We start from the raw sequence: 12,223 nt of genomic DNA, 5'->3' as shown, positions 1-12,223 counted from the left end.
AAGTTCAAGAGCCAAAAACCTCTTAGACCTTCTGCTCAAATTCTGTTTTCAGCAGAATTTGACAACATGGACCACCCTTTTCTCACTAGAACCCTCATCTTCACTGGAATTCATGTTGCATTCTCTTCTCCTACTGCTTCGTGAACTGCTTCTGTGTAGTTTCCTTTCAGGATTCCTCTTCTCCCCCTTTAGAATAGGCCCGTTAAATATAAGCTTTCTGAAGATTCAGTGTTCAGTCCTCTCTTTTAACTCTCAATAGTCCCTTGGTAACCTCATCCTATCTTATGACTCAATTGTTCAATTGCTCTACCTCTTACCTTTGTGAGAATGACTCCTACTTCTGTCCCTTTAGCCCTCATCTGTCTTCCTCTAATCAGACCCTTATTTCTAACTGGATGCTGAGCATTCCATGTTGATGCATTGCAGACACTTTAAACTGATCTAAATTCAACTCATCACTTTTTACTGGTGTGTTTTTGATCTTGGCTAATAAATCCAATGGCATCTCCTTCCACGATTATTTTTCAAATCCATCTTCTCTGTTCACTCCCTTCTTCAGAAACTCATTAACTCTTCTGTGGACTATTGCAATAGCATGTTAAAAAAGTCTCTCTGGTTTCAGTTTGTCTTCCTCGAGTTAGCAAAAAATAGCAAAATAACTGTACCATTCACAGTGATTTCTTCATATTATAGAAAGCTCTTTCTTGGCCGGGCACGGTGCACCACACCTGTAATCCCAGCACTTTGGGAGGCTGAGGTGGGCAGATCACCTAAGGTCAGGAGTTCGAGACCAGTGTCACCAATATGGTGAAACCCCCATCTCTACTAAAAATACAAAAATTAACCAGGTGTGGTGGCATGCACCTGTAGTCCCAGCTACTCGGGAGGCTGAGACAGGAGAATCGCTTGAACCCGGGAGGCGGGTTGCAGTGAGCTGAGATCACACCACAGTACTCCAGCCTGGGTGACAGAGCAAGACTCTGTCAAAGAGAGAGATAGAGAGAGAGAGAGAGACAGAGACAGAGAGAGAGAAAGGGAACTGTCTTTCTTTGGCTTACGTAGTTATCTTTCTCTGTCACCTCGAATGTCACATTTTTGAACACTGCTGCTAGTGTCATCTTCCTAAGGTTCAGATATGACCAAGTCACACTTCCAATTCAAAGACTTTTATATCCTACCCCTTTCCTCTGTAGTCAAAGATCTCCATGATTTGGTCTGAATCCATCTCTCTCGTCTTATCTCCACTCCATTCTTGCAGCCTGGTCTGTGGCAAGTCTCTCAAACAGACCAGGGTCTCAGTTGCCTTTTCTTAGACTATTACCTCTGTCTGGTGGCCTTCCTCCTAGATCAGCTTTTGTAGACCCCCAGAAGGACAGAGTGGGACCCTGAAAAATTCAGGGCCCATGGTCAGGGACGTCATTCAAATCATTCTCTTTCAAAATGCTCTGTCTCCATCACCAAAGTCAGAACAAGAGTCACCCTGCATTATCAAATGCTTGGTTAATATCTGGAACACAGAACTGAGTACAATCTGTTTTGGCACCCACATGTGTGTTTCTCTTCTCCATTAAAGCATACATCTTGGAAGAGAGGGACACAGCCTAATTCATTTTTGTATCCAACCCAATGAATGTGAAGCACTCCCACAGTAGGTGTCTCATTGTTTATTGAATTGTTGAATTCTATATCAAGCTTTGACTTGATTTAATTTATAGAATTAAGAATCAATTTAGCTTATTTTGGAGAGCAAGATTTTTATTTTGTTTTCCTTAATAATTTAGTCTTTATTATAATATATTTTCTCCTTATAATGGAACTTCCATAATAGGAATTATTTAGTGGACAAAAAGTCATGATATTCATCATATCAAAACAAGCCATTGGCAATCTAGCAAATAATAACATGCTAAAAGGAAGACACAGTGCATGTGAAAGAATATATGCAAATATCAGGGAAGCTTCTGATTATAATTGAAAGAGATCATGTATGTAAAGTGTTTCCTAATTATCTGGTACAAAGTCGATGCTCAGTAAATGTTACCTCTTATTTTGATACAGCAAGTAAAGTAGCTGGAAAAAAATAATTTGCTTATTCCCATGTAGTTTACATATTTTTGTGTTTCAGCTGATATTGACTTTGAACTGCATTCACCTTTTTAGTCAGAATCAGATATGTCTTTTCATAATTTCAAGAGCAAGTAACAAAGAGTAAGGCATGTGAGAAGTTATCATGATGCAATTAACCATGTGCACTATTGATGAGGACTTGGCTTCCCTCTGTACTACTTGATATTCAGTGAAATAAACAATGGTGGTAATTGTCACATTCCTAACAAAGACATCTGCTAAACCAGGCAACTCGAGCAAAGCTGTTTGCTACTGACAGCTTGCTTCAAATGTGAATGTTGCCATTAAGAAAAAATAGCATTTCTGTATTTATCACATTACCTAATATGTTGAGTTGGCAGTGTTTCATCTGGAGACCAAAAGACCTATGCCTAATCATTAAATTCAGCATTCAAACTTCTATATTTGCATAAGGGACTATTAAAAGATCTTTAATTTTTTGTCGTGTTAATGTAAGTGTGATATATCCAAATGATAAAGAAAATCCCACAGTTCAGAATGGTATCAACTGAAGGGTAAAAGTCTGCTTTTCCATTGTCTCTACTCCTATTACTCCTCCCTAGAGATTATCTTTTGGATTGCACATTATGTAAAAACCACACAAAATAATCATAAGAATCAACCAACTCCACTTCACTTTGTATATGACCTTGAATTTCAGAAAATTCTAATGCTGCATGATGCCAAAAGACAAATCACGCTTGATCTTAGCCAGAAGGCTGAGAGGCGATCCAAAAGACAAATCATTACAGCTTTTGATTTGTCAACTAATGTCATAATAAAAATCTACATTTAAAAGTAATATTCCAAAAGATCCAGAAGAATGAAAGCTTTACTCTCTATTCCCTCATCTAATGATTCATCACCAAGAAGTATCTGAAGCAGTATAATCCTTAGGCCAGAGTGAGAATGTCCCCCGAGCCTGAACCCCAAACATTTGAGGTTTCCACTCGGTCCTTTCTTGGGCCCTGCCCCTCTTCATGGGGTAAGGTGTCTGTGTTGCTAAAGGGATGTACTCACTCAGAGAGTCTGTATGCCCTCATCAGACCACATTTGGGGTAGCCAGGATGGAGGAATTCCCAGCTCACACGGCCCAAGCAACTTCCATGACTTCTTCTGCACCTCCACCCTCCCAAGGGTAGATAGCCATGGACTGGGGACTAAGAAGGTATGGAACTTTGAAGAGTTTGAGAAATCTAAATTAAAACCTAATCTTTCAGGGTTTTATAAAGGTGTCCAGGCAGGAGGATTTAAGTATTTATGTAACAGTTTATTTTGCTTTGTTTGTAACTTTAAAATACTTAGAGTTTTAAAGTCAACATGAGATGTTGACTTCAATATGTGCTTTTGACTCAGATCCCTCAAAAGTTAGCAGGTAGGCCTGATTTGAAGATCATGTTATTGTGAAGCTCATGTAATTAAATGTCCTTCCATGAGAGTTGTGTTTCTAACAGCTCTTTGGAATCAAGGCAAAATGAATTTTACTCTTTAAATCACTAGTTTTTTTTAAATGAGTAACTTCTGATTTCAAATTATTCTGTCCCTGTTATATATCTGTTGTTAAAATATTCAGGGAAGGAATACTGCAGTAGAGGTAGGACAGAGATTGACTTTGTTAATCTTTTTCAAATACAAATTTTCATAGCTTTCTTTTCATTTGGAACAATTTCTTATAGATCTGCCATTCTGTACTTACTCTCCTGTTTTTTCTATCCATAAATTATCTCTCTTTCTTTGATAATAAGAGCTTTTCAGAACAGAAAATTTTATTTATGCCCACCCTCACTTTACATAAAAGGAAACAGGATACTGTGGAAGGGTAGCATGATCTTTTAGGCAGTTAGGAGTTTTGGTTGTAGGAGATTAGTTCATACAGGTTTGCCAGGCTCAAATCATTTTACACTTAAAAAAAAAAAAAAAAAAGCCGGGCGCGGTGGCTCACGCTTGTAATCCCAGCACTTTGGGAGGCCGAGGCGGGCGGGTCACAAGGTCAGGAGATGGAGACCACGGTGAAACCCCGTCTCTACTAAAAATACAAAAAATTAGCCGGGCGCGATGGCGGGCGCCTGCGGTCCCAGCGACTCTGGAGTCTCAGGCAGGAGAATGGCGTGAACCCGGGAGGCGGAGCTTGCAGTGAGCCGAGGTCGAGATCGCGCCACTGCATTCCAGCCTGGGCTCAGAGCCAGACTCTGTCTCCAAAAAAAAAAAAAAGAAAGAAAGAAAAGAAAAGAATACATAGAGATACAAGAGTGGAAGATGTAGCATTTGAGGAAAAGGCTTGCTTCTCAACTATGATCTCGTTTTACCCAGGGTCCATCTCACTGCTTATTTATACAGTCATATAGACAAGAGTTAACAAAATTAATTAAATAGGTATTGCATTTACACGGTTAGTGTGTGTGTGTGTGTGTGTGTTTTCTCACCCTGTGCTCCATCCACTTTGCTTCATCACTCTACCTCAACAGATGGCCACTGTTATTAGATGCATGTGTGTGCATGTAGGGTTGCAGGGTTTCTTTCTTTCTTTCTTTCTTTTTTTTTTTTTGAGACGGAGTCTTGCTCTGTAGCCCAGGCTAAAGTCTAGTGGCACCATCTCTGCTCACTGCAACCTCCACCTCCCGGGTTCAAATGATTCTCCTGTCTCAGCCTCCCCGAGTAGCTGGGATTGCAGGCTCCCACCACAACGCCCTGCTAATTTTTGTATTTTTAGTAGTGAAGGGGCTCCATCATGTTGGCCAGGGTGGTCTAGAATTCCTAACTTCAAATGATCCGCCCGCCTCGGCCTCCCAAAGTGTTGGGATTACAGCCGTGAGCCACCGCACCCGACCTCAGGGTTTCTTTAGACAAATAAAAGTCCTTACACAACTGTTTTTTTCAGTTAACAACATTGAAGATTTTTTGTTGTTGTTGTTACTTCAGAGCCTCTTTGTTCTTTCTTGAGTATTGTATAGAACTGTTCTATTATATGGCTATCCTGTAATTTATATATTTTTATTAATAACCCTTTTTATTTTTTTTTTTTGGGCAGAGTCTTGCTCTGTCCACCAGGCTGGAGTGCAGTGGCGCGATCTCGGCTCACTCCAACCTCTGCCTCCCGGGTTCAAGCGATTCTCCTGTCTCAGCCTCCAGAGTAGCTGGGACTACAGGCGCCTGCCACTATGACCATCTAATTTTTGTGTTTTTAGTAGAGATGGGGTTTCACCATATTGGTCAGGCTAGTCTCAAACCCCTGACCTCAGGTGATCCATCCTCCTCGGCTTCCCAAAGTGTTGGGATTACCGGCGTGAGCCACCGCGCCCGGCCTACTAACCTTCATTTTTAAGAGCAGTTTTATATTTGCAAAAATATTGTGAAGATAGTACAGAGAATTCTCATACACCAGGCAGACAGATTCCCCTAATATTAACATCTTACTTTAGTATGGTACACTTGTTACAATTATTGAGCCAATAATGATTTATTATTACTACCTAAAGTGTATACTTTATTCAGATATCCTTAGTTTTATCTTTTCCTGTTTCATAATATTATACTATGTTTAGTCATTGTGTCTCAGATTCCTCTTGGCTGTGGAAGTTTCTTGTTTTTGATGACCTTGACAGTTTTGAGGAGTACTGGTCAGACATTTTGTAAAGTTTCTCTCAATTGAGATTTATACAATTTATTTTATTTATTTATTTTTGTTTTTGTTTTTGTTTGAGACAGATTCTTGTTCTATCGCCCAGGGTGGAATGCAGTGGCACAATCTTATCTGACTACAACCTCTGCCTCCCAGGTTCAAGCAATTCTTGTGCCTCAGCCTCCCAAGTAGCTGGGACTACAGGCATGCACCACCATGCCCAGCTAATTTTTGTAATTTTTGTAGAGACGGGGTTTCACCATGTTGGCCAGACTGGTCTCGAACTCTTGACCTCAGGCGATCCGCTTGCCTCAGCCTCCTAAAGTGCTGGGATTACAGGCGTGAGCCACTGAGGCCTGCCTAATTTATTTTTGTACAAATATATTTTGTACAAAAAAAGCCCTTTTGATGGATGTTTGGCTTTTTTCCCCAATCCTTTGCTATTACAAACAGTGAGGCAATAAATAACAGTGTATACATGTAATTTCACATGTTGCAGGTGTAAAGGATAAATTCCCAGAAGTGACGTTGGCAGGTTAAAGTGTAAATGCATTTGTAATTTTGATATTATTACCAAATTACCTTCCATAAGAATCTTGCCAGTTTATGCTGCATGCATAAGAGTGCCTGTTTCTTGACAGCTTTGCCAATAGGGCATGTTGTAAAACTTTTAGATTTTCACCTGTCTGATAGAAGAAAACTAGTTATCTGTGTGGTTTTACAATTTTGATAACATTTCTCTGATTGTGAATGAAGATGAAGTATTTTATATTTATTAACACTTATTATAAATAGACTCTTTTCCATTCTATTTTTCTAGGTATTTATATATTATATTTTATATATATAATGTATATATAAATGTATATAAAAAATATATATATTTTAATTATATATATTATATAAATATATTTATATATATTATATATATATATGAAAGCTATTGCTTTCTGAATAATAATTTCACAATATGGAGATGATTTCAGCTCAGTATCTTAGGGATGCTTGCCATGTGCCTCTATATTAGGGCTTGTATTCATATATTGAATCCTGTTCTCAAATGCAATAGTTATTGGTTATTTTCCAAGAAACTGTTTCCAAGAAACTGTTACTAGCCATCTTAAGAGATGTCTAAGGAAGGTTGCAGCTCTGGTTTCTAGTAAAAATGTTGATCTGTGATGTGTTTCCTTTACTATCTTGTACCTTTCTTACTCGTGTCAGCTAGGACCTGTATTGTTCCATCATTTTTTTCTATGGAGAGCAGAGATCATCACCCAGGTATAAAAAAGTGAGCTTAGCACTATCCCGCTTTATCGGCAAGCTGCAAAAATGCTGCAGTCACATCTACAAAGGAGGTGCCCATCCTGGGCGAAGCATTTATTCTACCAAAGGGAGAAAGATACTGTATTATAATTGCCCTAGGAAGTAAATTAATTCTGAAGTATTTTGAAGGAAAGGATCAGTGTGTACTTTTCATCTTCATGTAGAACCTTCATGTGTATTGGGAAGATCTTATGAATGATCTCAAGAATAAGCATCTCAAATGCAGGCAATGACAAAATCATGGCTTCAAGGATAGAAGAAAATTGCACAGTTCTCTCTTTTCCTGTAATTTCCTTAATTTAATAAGTCAACAGTTTATTATGGGCCTTTCATCTTGTTAGATACTGGTATGAGCTCTGGAGATGTAAACATGCTATGACACACTCTCTGATGCCCAATATAATTATAATTTAAGTGAAGGAGACAGACTTAGGAAAAGATAATTATGAATTTACAAATTTATGTTTTAAGTGCTATTAAAGAGAAATGCACAAAGAGTGTAACAGAGACAAATAATTATCTAGGAGATTGGTGGTAGGAATAGAGAGGTAAAAACGAGGAAGTAGGATATTACAGACAAGATGATATTTAAGGAGGAGTGAAAAAGATTGAGAGAGACTGAATTGTCTAATATTATATGAACCCTGACTCAACTGGTCCCTTTAGAAGAAGGCCATCTTTCCTAAAGAATAGGGCCTTACCCTAGTCTTCTGTATGATGATTTTAGGTGGCATACTGATATGACTTCAAATAAAATTGGTTTACTCAGAAAATTATTCTCTTTGAATCCATCTGTTTGGAACTGGTAACCTCTTTTGATATCTTCTAACACTTACATTACTTTTTAAATATAGAGATACTGGGCTCAGGTCCAGAGCCTTCAGGAAGCAATTGCATTTAATAATATTATATTATTTTCATCATATTTACTTAGAAGATAACTTTCTATTTCTGGCAAATGATGCTGGTTTGCTACTTATAGGTGTGATATAAAGTTATTTATTCACTTATTCACTCAACAAATATTTGTTGAGTACCTTCTGTGTGCCAGGCACTGTTCAACGAACTTGTGAATAAAATATTAGTGGATAAAACAAAAACTCCTGTCCTGAGGACCCTGTAACATAGCTTATTATTTTGCTTAATTATTGTTTTTTAAGTTTAAAAATGGGTTTAATTTTAAGTTAGCAAGTAAATAATGATACATATCGTAGCGGCATAGGATACAGGTGAGAGATACTATAGAGGAGAAATGAAGATGAATGCTACATCAAATTACCTAAGGTTGAATCCTAGTCCTACCACCTATTAGTTCTGTGACCTTGAATAAGTTGCTTACTTTTTTGTGCCTCATTTTCCTCCCTTGTCAAATATTGTGATAATTCAATACACGTTGATTGTTGTTGTTGATATTACTATTATTACATAGATTGTCAAAAATCCTGAAATTTATATTCAAATGACTGAGTTTGGGAAAATATTGGACTAGATTGTTTAAACAGTTTTTTAAAACAATGCAGGGTCTGGGCTTACTTTTCTTCTTAGCATTTTATTTTGACATAATTTTAGACTTACAGAAAAGTTACAAAAATAGAACTAAGAATTCCCATGTACACTTCATCCAGCTTCCCGTAATGTTAACATTTTATGTAACCATATTACAATTGTCAAAACTAATGAATTAACATTGGTATAATACTATTATTAGTTAAACTACAGACTTTATTTGTATTGCCCTGGTTTTCTCAACATCATTTTTCTTTTCTGGGATCCAGTTTGGGATCCCACATTGTGTTCATTTATTTACTTATTTTTGGTTTTTCTTTTCTTTCTTTTTTTATTTTTGAGATGGAGTCTCTCTCTGTCGCACAGGCTGGAGTGCAGTTGCATGATCTTGGGTCACTGCAACCTCCACCTCCTGGGTTCAAGTGATTCTCCTACCTCCGCCTCCCAAGTAGCTTGGATTACAGGCCCACGCCACCACACCTGGCCAATTTTTGTATTTTTAGTAGAGAGGGGGTTTCGCCGTGTTAGTCAGGCTGGTCTCAAACCCTGACCTCAAGTGATCCTCCTGCCTTGGACTCCCAAAGTGCTGGGATTACAAGCATGAGCCACTGCACCCGGCCCCACATTGCATTTAGTTGTTATGTCCTTTTAGTTGCCAACTATGTATTGTCAACTATGACTTTATGTAGACTTGGTGTCTCTTTGACATTCATGACTTTCACATTTTCGAAGAGTACTGGTCAGGTTTTTGTAGAATGCTCTTCAGTTTTCTGTGTCTGATGTTTTCTCATGATTAAATCAAGTTTATGCCTTTTTTGACAAGCATACACAGAAATGATGGGCCCTTCTCACAACATCATGATCGGGGATTCATGATACCAATATGTCTTATTACAGTAATGCTAGTCTCCTTCACTTGGTTAAGGTGCTATTTGCCAGGTTTCTCCACTACAAAGTTACTATTTTTACCTTTATCACTAATAAATATCTTGGGGAAGATATGTTGAAATTGAAAATATCCTGCTTCTATTCCACTGATTTTAAGCATTCATTAATGGATCTTGCCTGCAACAACAAATATTAGTGTGGTGTTCTGTTTTTAATTTTCTATTTCCCTCATTTTTTTCCAATTAATATTTATTAATTGGAATTTTATGTAGGCTGTCTCTTTTGTCTCATTAGTTTTTAGAAATTCAATTATTTGTTAATGTCAGTATGAATTCATAAATATTTATTATGTGAATTATAATCCAATGCTATTGTTATTTACTTTTTGCTCAAATTGCTTCAGCTGTGGCCACTGGGAGCTCTTTCTGGTTGGCCCCTATGTCTTCCTGACATGCCCCCATTATTTTTTGAGCACTTCTTACTTTTTGGCACCACGTGATGCCTCAGACTCACCTTGTGTTTTCCCTGCCCCAGCCTCTACAAGCACTTCTCCAAAGAAAGTCCTAAATAAAGTAAAATTTTGCAATATAAAAGTTAAACAGGGCTGAGCATGGTGGCTCACACCTGTAATCCCAGAACTTTGGGAGGCTGAGGCCGGAGGATCACCTGAAGTCAGGAGTTCAAGACCAGCCTGGCCAACATGGTAAAACCTTGTCTTTATTAAAAATTCTGAACTTAGCAGGGAATGGTGGTGTGATGTAATCCCAGGAGGCTAAGGCAAGAGAATGGTTGGAGTGAACAGAGACTGTGCCACTGCACTCTAACCTGGGCAACAGAGTGAGACTCCATCTCAAAAAACAAATAATAAATAAAAATAAAAATACAAAAATTAGCTGGTGGTCTAATTAGCTATAATCCCAGCTAGTCAGGAGGCTGAGGCAGGAGAACTGCTTGAACCTGGGAGGCAGAGGTTGCAGTAAGCCAAGATTGTGCCACTGCACTCCAGCCTGGGTGACACAGCAAGACTCTCTCTCAAAGAAAAGAAAAAAAAGAAAGAAAAAATATTAAGAATATGACATTTAAATGTAAAACACTTTAATTAAAAATTGTTTTAAAAACCAAGACAAGGTTTAACAGATGAAAGTGGCATACCTTTTTTTTCTTAGAATTTGACTGCCACTTGAATTAAAGTTTTCCTCACTGTGCTAGGTTAGTAGAATTAATCAGATGATCAAAACATTATATCATGGGGCAGTGGAGGGACGTTATATTTTGAGTGAATAATAATGTAATTCACAGCATAAGAATTAAGAGCAGACAATCTAGAGTCAGAATGTTTGGGCTAAAATCCTAATTCCACCACTTACTAGCTGTGTGACACCAAGCAAGTTACTTGACTTCTCCCAACCTCAATTTTCTAATGGGTAAAAATGAAGTTAATGACAGTACTTAGTTTAGGACGGGCGCGGTGGCTCACGCTTGTAATCTCACCACTTTGGGAGGCCGAGGCGGGTGGATCACCTGAGGTCAAGAGTTCGAGACCAGCCGACCAACATGGTGAAACCCCATCTCTACTAAAAATACAAAAATTAGCAGGGCGTGGTGGCGGGCACCTGTAATCCCAGCTACGTGGGAGGCTGAGGCAGGAGAATCGCTTGAACCGGGAGCCGGAGGTTACAGAGAGCTAAGATCGCGCTATTGCACCAGCCTGGGCGCCAAGAGCGAAACTCCTGCGAACGTGGCGCTATGAGCGGCACGGAGCATGAGGGCTGTGCTCTGCAGCCTGCACGCGCTCAGGGCATCTGCCGCGCCCTGCCTGCCAAGGCCCTGGCAGCTGGGGGCGGGCGCCATCTGGACGCTGCGCACTGGACCTGTTCTGCTCTGGGTTCCTGAATTCACAGAGAAGCATTAATGGATAACAACAGAAAATGGTACTGGAACAGTGGGAATCAATAATTTTGCACAAGAAGCTTTGGGAGATGTTGTTTACTGTAGTCTGCCTGAAGTTGGGACAAAATTGAACAAACAAGATGAGTTTGGTGCTTTGGAAAGTGTGAAAGCTGCTAGTGAAATCTATTCTCTTTATTCAGGAGAAGTAACTTAAATTAATGAAGCTCTTGCAGAAAATCCAGGACTTGTCAACAAATCTTGTTATGAAGATGGTTGGCTGATCAAGATGACACTGAGTAACTCTTCAGAACTAGATGAACTCATGAGTGAAGAAGTGTATGAGGAATACATGAAATCTACTGAGGAGTGATAATGGAACCCCTAAATAAACTAGTATAAATTATGCAACCCAGCAAAATTGTCTTAAATTAGCGGTAGATAGAAGACTTAGAATGGCAACTTTTAGCATTACCGATGGGAGAAAAACTACTGTTAACACTAATGAAAGAAAATGCCCTTTATCTTTCAAATGATTATAGATAAACATAATATTCTTCTTTTTTTACAATACCTTATGATTTTGTAATGAAAGAAAATGCCCTTTATCTTTCAAATGATTATAGATAAACATAATAGTCTTCTTTTTTTACAATACCTTATGATTTTGTATACTAGGCTCTAGTATTCAGAATTCATAAAATTATCCATGGTAAAAACTAGGTATAAAAATTATATAATGTTTGCAGATGGCATGATTGTATATTTAGAAAACCCCATTATCTCAGTCCAAAATGTCCTTAAGCTGATAAGCAACTTCGGCAAAGTCTCAGGATACAAAATCAATGTGCAAAAATTGCAAACATTCCTATA

At 38.4% G+C, this 12,223-nt stretch overlaps 1 pseudogene; it reads left to right on the top strand.

Moving 5' to 3' along the window:
• The first annotated feature begins 3,275 nt into the window (after positions 1-3,275).
• Positions 3,276-11,844, top strand: LOC126950878 (glycine cleavage system H protein, mitochondrial-like; annotated as a pseudogene).
• The last annotated feature ends 379 nt before the right edge of the window (positions 11,845-12,223 follow it).

Source organism: Macaca thibetana, chromosome 3, assembly GCF_024542745.1.
Source record: "Macaca thibetana thibetana isolate TM-01 chromosome 3, ASM2454274v1, whole genome shotgun sequence".
In the NCBI taxonomy this organism is placed as follows: domain Eukaryota; kingdom Metazoa; phylum Chordata; class Mammalia; order Primates; family Cercopithecidae; genus Macaca; species Macaca thibetana.
This window is presented reverse-complemented; position numbering and strand designations above follow the sequence as displayed.